This window comes from Anthonomus grandis, chromosome 20 (assembly GCF_022605725.1).
Source record: "Anthonomus grandis grandis chromosome 20, icAntGran1.3, whole genome shotgun sequence".
NCBI classification, from domain to species: domain Eukaryota; kingdom Metazoa; phylum Arthropoda; class Insecta; order Coleoptera; family Curculionidae; genus Anthonomus; species Anthonomus grandis.
The window spans coordinates 7,795,302-7,804,307 of record NC_065565.1 but is presented as its reverse complement, the minus strand read 5'-3'; positions in this window follow the sequence as shown (position 1 = coordinate 7,804,307).

The window sequence follows — 9,006 nt, the reverse complement described above, 5'->3', positions numbered from 1 at the left end:
TCTAAATTTCATGAATAAACATGAACTAGGGACAAAGTTATAAGCATTCAAAGGTGTTGAACTATTGAACTAGAGAGAATAAAACACACTTTTGCTTGTAACTAGTGTTAGGAGTAACTTTAGATTAGGAGAGTTGTACTGTAATAAAGAGGATGATTTAAGGATCGTTTATTCTAAATTTCATGAATAAACATGAACTAGGGACAAAGTTATAAGCATTCAAAGGTGTTGAACTATTGAACTAGAGAGAATAAAACACACTTTTGCTTGTAACTTGTGTTAGGAGTAACTTTAGATTAGGAGAGTTGTACTGTAATAAAGAGGATGATTTAAGGATCGTTTCTACCAAATTTCATGAATAAACATGAACTAGGGACAGAGTAATAAGCATTCAAAGGTGTTGAACCATTGAACTAGAGAGAATAAAACACACTTTTGCTTGTAACTAGTGTTAGGAGTAACATTAGATTAGGAGAGTTGTACTGTAATAAAGGGGATGATTTAAGGATCGTTTCTTTCAAATTTCATGAATAAACATGGACTAGGGACAAAGTTATAAGCATTCAAAGGTGTTGAACTATTGAACTAGAGAGGATAAAACACACTTTTGCTTGTAACTAGTGTTAGGAGTAACCTTAGATTAGGAGAGTTGTACTGTAATAAAGGGGATGATTTAAGGATCGTTTATTCCAAATTTCATGAATAAACATGAACTAGGGACAGAGTAATAAGCATTCAAAGGTGTTGAACCATTGAACTAGAGAGAATAAAACACACTTTTGCTTGTAACTAGTGTTAGGAGTAAGATAAGATTAGGAGAGTTGTACTGTAATAAAGGGGATGATTTAAGGATCGTTTCTACCAAATTTCATGAATAAACATGAACTAGGGACAGAGTAATAAGCATTCAAAGGTGTTGAACCATTGAACTAGAGAGAATAAAACACACTTTTGCTTGTAACTAGTGTTAGGAGTAACCTTAGATTAGGAGAGTTGTACTGTAATAAAGGGGATGATTTAAGGATCGTTTATTCCAAATTTCATGAATAAACATGAACTAGGGACAGAGTAATAAGCATTCAAAGGTGTTGAACCATTGAACTAGAGAGAATAAAACACACTTTTGCTTGTAACTAGTGTTAGGAGTAACTTTAGATTAGGAGAGTTGTACTGTAATAAAGGGGATGATTTAAGGATCGTTTATTCCAAATTTCATGAATAAACATGAACTAGGGACAGAGTAATAAGCATTCAAAGGTGTTGAACTATTGAATTATAGAGAATAAAACACACTTTTGCTTGTAACTAGTGTTAGGAGTAAGATTAGATTAGGAGAGTTGTACTGTAATAAAGGGGATGATTTAAGGATCGTTTATTCCAAATTTCATGAATAAACATGAACTAGGGACAGAGTAATAAGCATTCAAAGGTGTTGAACCATTGAACTAGAGAGAATAAAACACACTTTTGCTTGTAACTAGTGTTAGGAGTAACTTTAGATTAGGAGAGTTGTACTGTAATAAAGGGGATGATTTAAGGATCGTTTCTTTCAAATTTCATGAATAAACATGAACTAGGGACAGAGTAATAAGCATTCAAAGGTGTTGAACCATTGAACTAGAGAGAATAAAACACACTTTTGCTTGTAACTAGTGTTAGGAGTAAGATAAGATTAGGAGAGTTGTACTGTAATAAAGGGGATGATTTAAGGATCGTTTCTACCAAATTTCATGAATAAACATGAACTAGGGACAGAGTAATAAGCATTCAAAGGTGTTGAACCATTGAACTAGAGAGAATAAAACACACTTTTGCTTGTAACTAGTGTTAGGAGTAACCTTAGATTAGGAGAGTTGTACTGTAATAAAGGGGATGATTTAAGGATCGTTTATTCCAAATTTCATGAATAAACATGAACTAGGGACAGAGTAATAAGCATTCAAAGGTGTTGAACCATTGAACTAGAGAGAATAAAACACACTTTTGCTTGTAACACTAGTGTTAGGAGTAACTTTAGATTAGGAGAGTTGTACTGTAATAAAGGGGATGATTTAAGGATCGTTTATTCCAAATTTCATGAATAAACATGAACTAGGGACAGAGTAATAAGCATTCAAAGGTGTTGAACTATTGAATTATAGAGAATAAAACACACTTTTGCTTGTAACTAGTGTTAGGAGTAAGATTAGATTAGGAGAGTTGTACTGTAATAAAGGGGATGATTTAAGGATCGTTTATTCCAAATTTCATGAATAAACATGAACTAGGGACAGAGTAATAAGCATTCAAAGGTGTTGAACCATTGAACTAGAGAGAATAAAACACACTTTTGCTTGTAACTAGTGTTAGGAGTAACTTTAGATTAGGAGAGTTGTACTGTAATAAAGGGGATGATTTAAGGATCGTTTATTCCAAATTTCATGAATAAACATGAACTAGGGACAGAGTAATAAGCATTCAAAGGTGTTGAACCATTGAACTAGAGAGAATAAAACACACTTTTGCTTGTAACTAGTGTTAGGAGTAACTTTAGATTAGGAGAGTTGTACTGTAATAAAGGGGATGATTTAAGGATCGTTTATTCCAAATTTCATGAATAAACATGAACTAGGGACAGAGTAATAAGCATTCAAAGGTGTTGAACTATTGAATTATAGAGAATAAAACACACTTTTGCTTGTAACTAGTGTTAGGAGTAACTTTAGATTAGGAGAGTTGTACTGTAATAAAGGGGATGATTTAAGGATCGTTTATTCCAAATTTCATGAATAAACATGAACTAGGGACAGAGTAATAAGCATTCAAAGGTGTTGAACCATTGAACTAGAGAGAATAAAACACACTTTTGCTTGTAACTAGTGTTAGGAGTAACTTTAGATTAGGAGAGTTGTACTGTAATAAAGGGGATGATTTAAGGATCGTTTATTCCAAATTTCATGAATAAACATGAACTAGGGACAGAGTAATAAGCATTCAAAGGTGTTGAACTATTGAATTATAGAGAATAAAACACACTTTTGCTTGTAACTAGTGTTAGGAGTAAGATTAGATTAGGAGAGTTGTACTGTAATAAAGGGGATGATTTAAGGATCGTTTATTCCAAATTTCATGAATAAACATGAACTAGGGACAGAGTAATAAGCATTCAAAGGTGTTGAACCATTGAACTAGAGAGAATAAAACACACTTTTGCTTGTAACTAGTGTTAGGAGTAACTTTAGATTAGGAGAGTTGTACTGTAATAAAGGGGATGATTTAAGGATCGTTTATTCCAAATTTCATGAATAAACATGAACTAGGGACAGAGTAATAAGCATTCAAAGGTGTTGAACTATTGAATTATAGAGAATAAAACACACTTTTGCTTGTAACTAGTGTTAGGAGTAAGATTAGATTAGGAGAGTTGTACTGTAATAAAGGGGATGATTTAAGGATCGTTTATTCCAAATTTCATGAATAAACATGAACTAGGGACAGAGTAATAAGCATTCAAAGGTGTTGAACCATTGAACTAGAGAGAATAAAACACACTTTTGCTTGTAACTAGTGTTAGGAGTAACTTTAGATTAGGAGAGTTGTACTGTAATAAAGGGGATGATTTAAGGATCGTTTCTTTCAAATTTCATGAATAAACATGAACTAGGGACAGAGTAATAAGCATTCAAAGGTGTTGAACCATTGAACTAGAGAGAATAAAACACACTTTTGCTTGTAACTAGTGTTAGGAGTAACTTTAGATTAGGAGAGTTGTACTGTAATAAAGGGGATGATTTAAGGATCGTTTATTCCAAATTTCATGAATAAACATGAACTAGGGACAGAGTAATAAGCATTCAAAGGTGTTGAACCATTGAACTAGAGAGAATAAAACACACTTTTGCTTGTAACTAGTGTTAGGAGTAACTTTAGATTAGGAGAGTTGTACTGTAATAAAGGGGATGATTTAAGGATCGTTTATTCCAAATTTCATGAATAAACATGAACTAGGGACAGAGTAATAAGCATTCAAAGGTGTTGAACCATTGAACTAGAGAGAATAAAACACACTTTTGCTTGTAACTAGTGTTAGGAGTAACTTTAGATTAGGAGAGTTGTACTGTAATAAAGGGGATGATTTAAGGATCGTTTATTCCAAATTTCATGAATAAACATGAACTAGGGACAGAGTAATAAGCATTCAAAGGTGTTGAACTATTGAATTATAGAGAATAAAACACACTTTTGCTTGTAACTAGTGTTAGGAGTAAGATTAGATTAGGAGAGTTGTACTGTAATAAAGGGGATGATTTAAGGATCGTTTATTCCAAATTTCATGAATAAACATGAACTAGGGACAGAGTAATAAGCATTCAAAGGTGTTGAACCATTGAACTAGAGAGAATAAAACACACTTTTGCTTGTAACTAGTGTTAGGAGTAACTTTAGATTAGGAGAGTTGTACTGTAATAAAGGGGATGATTTAAGGATCGTTTATTCCAAATTTCATGAATAAACATGAACTAGGGACAGAGTAATAAGCATTCAAAGGTGTTGAACTATTGAATTATAGAGAATAAAACACACTTTTGCTTGTAACTAGTGTTAGGAGTAAGATTAGATTAGGAGAGTTGTACTGTAATAAAGGGGATGATTTAAGGATCGTTTATTCCAAATTTCATGAATAAACATGAACTAGGGACAGAGTAATAAGCATTCAAAGGTGTTGAACCATTGAACTAGAGAGAATAAAACACACTTTTGCTTGTAACTAGTGTTAGGAGTAACTTTAGATTAGGAGAGTTGTACTGTAATAAAGGGGATGATTTAAGGATCGTTTCTTTCAAATTTCATGAATAAACATGAACTAGGGACAGAGTAATAAGCATTCAAAGGTGTTGAACCATTGAACTAGAGAGAATAAAACACACTTTTGCTTGTAACTAGTGTTAGGAGTAAGATAAGATTAGGAGAGTTGTACTGTAATAAAGGGGATGATTTAAGGATCGTTTCTACCAAATTTCATGAATAAACATGAACTAGGGACAGAGTAATAAGCATTCAAAGGTGTTGAACCATTGAACTAGAGAGAATAAAACACACTTTTGCTTGTAACTAGTGTTAGGAGTAACCTTAGATTAGGAGAGTTGTACTGTAATAAAGGGGATGATTTAAGGATCGTTTATTCCAAATTTCATGAATAAACATGAACTAGGGACAGAGTAATAAGCATTCAAAGGTGTTGAACCATTGAACTAGAGAGAATAAAACACACTTTTGCTTGTAACACTAGTGTTAGGAGTAACTTTAGATTAGGAGAGTTGTACTGTAATAAAGGGGATGATTTAAGGATCGTTTATTCCAAATTTCATGAATAAACATGAACTAGGGACAGAGTAATAAGCATTCAAAGGTGTTGAACTATTGAATTATAGAGAATAAAACACACTTTTGCTTGTAACTAGTGTTAGGAGTAAGATTAGATTAGGAGAGTTGTACTGTAATAAAGGGGATGATTTAAGGATCGTTTATTCCAAATTTCATGAATAAACATGAACTAGGGACAGAGTAATAAGCATTCAAAGGTGTTGAACCATTGAACTAGAGAGAATAAAACACACTTTTGCTTGTAACTAGTGTTAGGAGTAACTTTAGATTAGGAGAGTTGTACTGTAATAAAGGGGATGATTTAAGGATCGTTTATTCCAAATTTCATGAATAAACATGAACTAGGGACAGAGTAATAAGCATTCAAAGGTGTTGAACCATTGAACTAGAGAGAATAAAACACACTTTTGCTTGTAACTAGTGTTAGGAGTAACTTTAGATTAGGAGAGTTGTACTGTAATAAAGGGGATGATTTAAGGATCGTTTATTCCAAATTTCATGAATAAACATGAACTAGGGACAGAGTAATAAGCATTCAAAGGTGTTGAACTATTGAATTATAGAGAATAAAACACACTTTTGCTTGTAACTAGTGTTAGGAGTAACTTTAGATTAGGAGAGTTGTACTGTAATAAAGGGGATGATTTAAGGATCGTTTATTCCAAATTTCATGAATAAACATGAACTAGGGACAGAGTAATAAGCATTCAAAGGTGTTGAACCATTGAACTAGAGAGAATAAAACACACTTTTGCTTGTAACTAGTGTTAGGAGTAACTTTAGATTAGGAGAGTTGTACTGTAATAAAGGGGATGATTTAAGGATCGTTTATTCCAAATTTCATGAATAAACATGAACTAGGGACAGAGTAATAAGCATTCAAAGGTGTTGAACCATTGAACTAGAGAGAATAAAACACACTTTTGCTTGTAACTAGTGTTAGGAGTAACTTTAGATTAGGAGAGTTGTACTGTAATAAAGGGGATGATTTAAGGATCGTTTATTCCAAATTTCATGAATAAACATGAACTAGGGACAGAGTAATAAGCATTCAAAGGTGTTGAACCATTGAACTAGAGAGAATAAAACACACTTTTGCTTGTAACTAGTGTTAGGAGTAACATTAGATTAGGAGAGTTGTACTGTAATAAAGGGGATGATTTAAGGATCGTTTATTCCAAATTTCATGAATAAACATGAACTAGGGACAGAGTAATAAGCATTCAAAGGTGTTGAACCATTGAACTAGAGAGAATAAAACACACTTTTGCTTGTAACTAGTGTTAGGAGTAACTTTAGATTAGGAGAGTTGTACTGTAATAAAGGGGATGATTTAAGGATCGTTTATTCCAAATTTCATGAATAAACATGAACTAGGGACAGAGTAATAAGCATTCAAAGGTGTTGAACCATTGAACTAGAGAGAATAAAACACACTTTTGCTTGTAACTAGTGTTAGGAGTAACTTTAGATTAGGAGAGTTGTACTGTAATAAAGGGGATGATTTAAGGATCGTTTATTCCAAATTTCATGAATAAACATGAACTAGGGACAGAGTAATAAGCATTCAAAGGTGTTGAACCATTGAACTAGAGAGAATAAAACACACTTTTGCTTGTAACTAGTGTTAGGAGTAACTTTAGATTAGGAGAGTTGTACTGTAATAAAGGGGATGATTTAAGGATCGTTTATTCCAAATTTCATGAATAAACATGAACTAGGGACAGAGTAATAAGCATTCAAAGGTGTTGAACTATTGAATTATAGAGAATAAAACACACTTTTGCTTGTAACTAGTGTTAGGAGTAACTTTAGATTAGGAGAGTTGTACTGTAATAAAGGGGATGATTTAAGGATCGTTTATTCCAAATTTCATGAATAAACATGAACTAGGGACAGAGTAATAAGCATTCAAAGGTGTTGAACCATTGAACTAGAGAGAATAAAACACACTTTTGCTTGTAACTAGTGTTAGGAGTAACATTAGATTAGGAGAGTTGTACTGTAATAAAGGGGATGATTTAAGGATCGTTTATTCCAAATTTCATGAATAAACATGAACTAGGGACAGAGTAATAAGCATTCAAAGGTGTTGAACCATTGAACTAGAGAGAATAAAACACACTTGCTTGTAACTAGTGTTAGGAGTAACTTTAGATTAGGAGAGTTGTACTGTAATAAAGGGGATGATTTAAGGATCGTTTATTCCAAATTTCATGAATAAACATGAACTAGGGACAGAGTAATAAGCATTCAAAGGTGTTGAACCATTGAACTAGAGAGAATAAAACACACTTTTGCTTGTAACTAGTGTTAGGAGTAACATTAGATTAGGAGAGTTGTACTGTAATAAAGGGGATGATTTAAGGATCGTTTATTCCAAATTTCATGAATAAACATGAACTAGGGACAGAGTAATAAGCATTCAAAGGTGTTGAACCATTGAACTAGAGAGAATAAAACACACTTTTGCTTGTAACTAGTGTTAGGAGTAACTTTAGATTAGGAGAGTTGTACTGTAATAAAGGGGATGATTTAAGGATCGTTTATTCCAAATTTCATGAATAAACATGAACTAGGGACAGAGTAATAAGCATTCAAAGGTGTTGAACCATTGAACTAGAGAGAATAAAACACACTTTTGCTTGTAACTAGTGTTAGGAGTAACTTTAGATTAGGAGAGTTGTACTGTAATAAAGGGGATGATTTAAGGATCGTTTATTCCAAATTTCATGAATAAACATGAACTAGGGACAGAGTAATAAGCATTCAAAGGTGTTGAACTATTGAATTATAGAGAATAAAACACACTTTTGCTTGTAACTAGTGTTAGGAGTAAGATTAGATTAGGAGAGTTGTACTGTAATAAAGGGGATGATTTAAGGATCGTTTATTCCAAATTTCATGAATAAACATGAACTAGGGACAGAGTAATAAGCATTCAAAGGTGTTGAACCATTGAACTAGAGAGAATAAAACACACTTTTGCTTGTAACTAGTGTTAGGAGTAACTTTAGATTAGGAGAGTTGTACTGTAATAAAGGGGATGATTTAAGGATCGTTTATTCCAAATTTCATGAATAAACATGAACTAGGGACAGAGTAATAAGCATTCAAAGGTGTTGAACCATTGAACTAGAGAGAATAAAACACACTTTTGCTTGTAACTAGTGTTAGGAGTAACTTTAGATTAGGAGAGTTGTACTGTAATAAAGGGGATGATTTAAGGATCGTTTATTCCAAATTTCATGAATAAACATGAACTAGGGACAGAGTAATAAGCATTCAAAGGTGTTGAACTATTGAATTATAGAGAATAAAACACACTTTTGCTTGTAACTAGTGTTAGGAGTAACTTTAGATTAGGAGAGTTGTACTGTAATAAAGGGGATGATTTAAGGATCGTTTATTCCAAATTTCATGAATAAACATGAACTAGGGACAGAGTAATAAGCATTCAAAGGTGTTGAACCATTGAACTAGAGAGAATAAAACACACTTTTGCTTGTAACTAGTGTTAGGAGTAACTTTAGATTAGGAGAGTTGTACTGTAATAAAGGGGATGATTTAAGGATCGTTTCTACCAAATTTCATGAATAAACATGAACTAGGGACAGAGTAATAAGCATTCAAAGGTGTTGA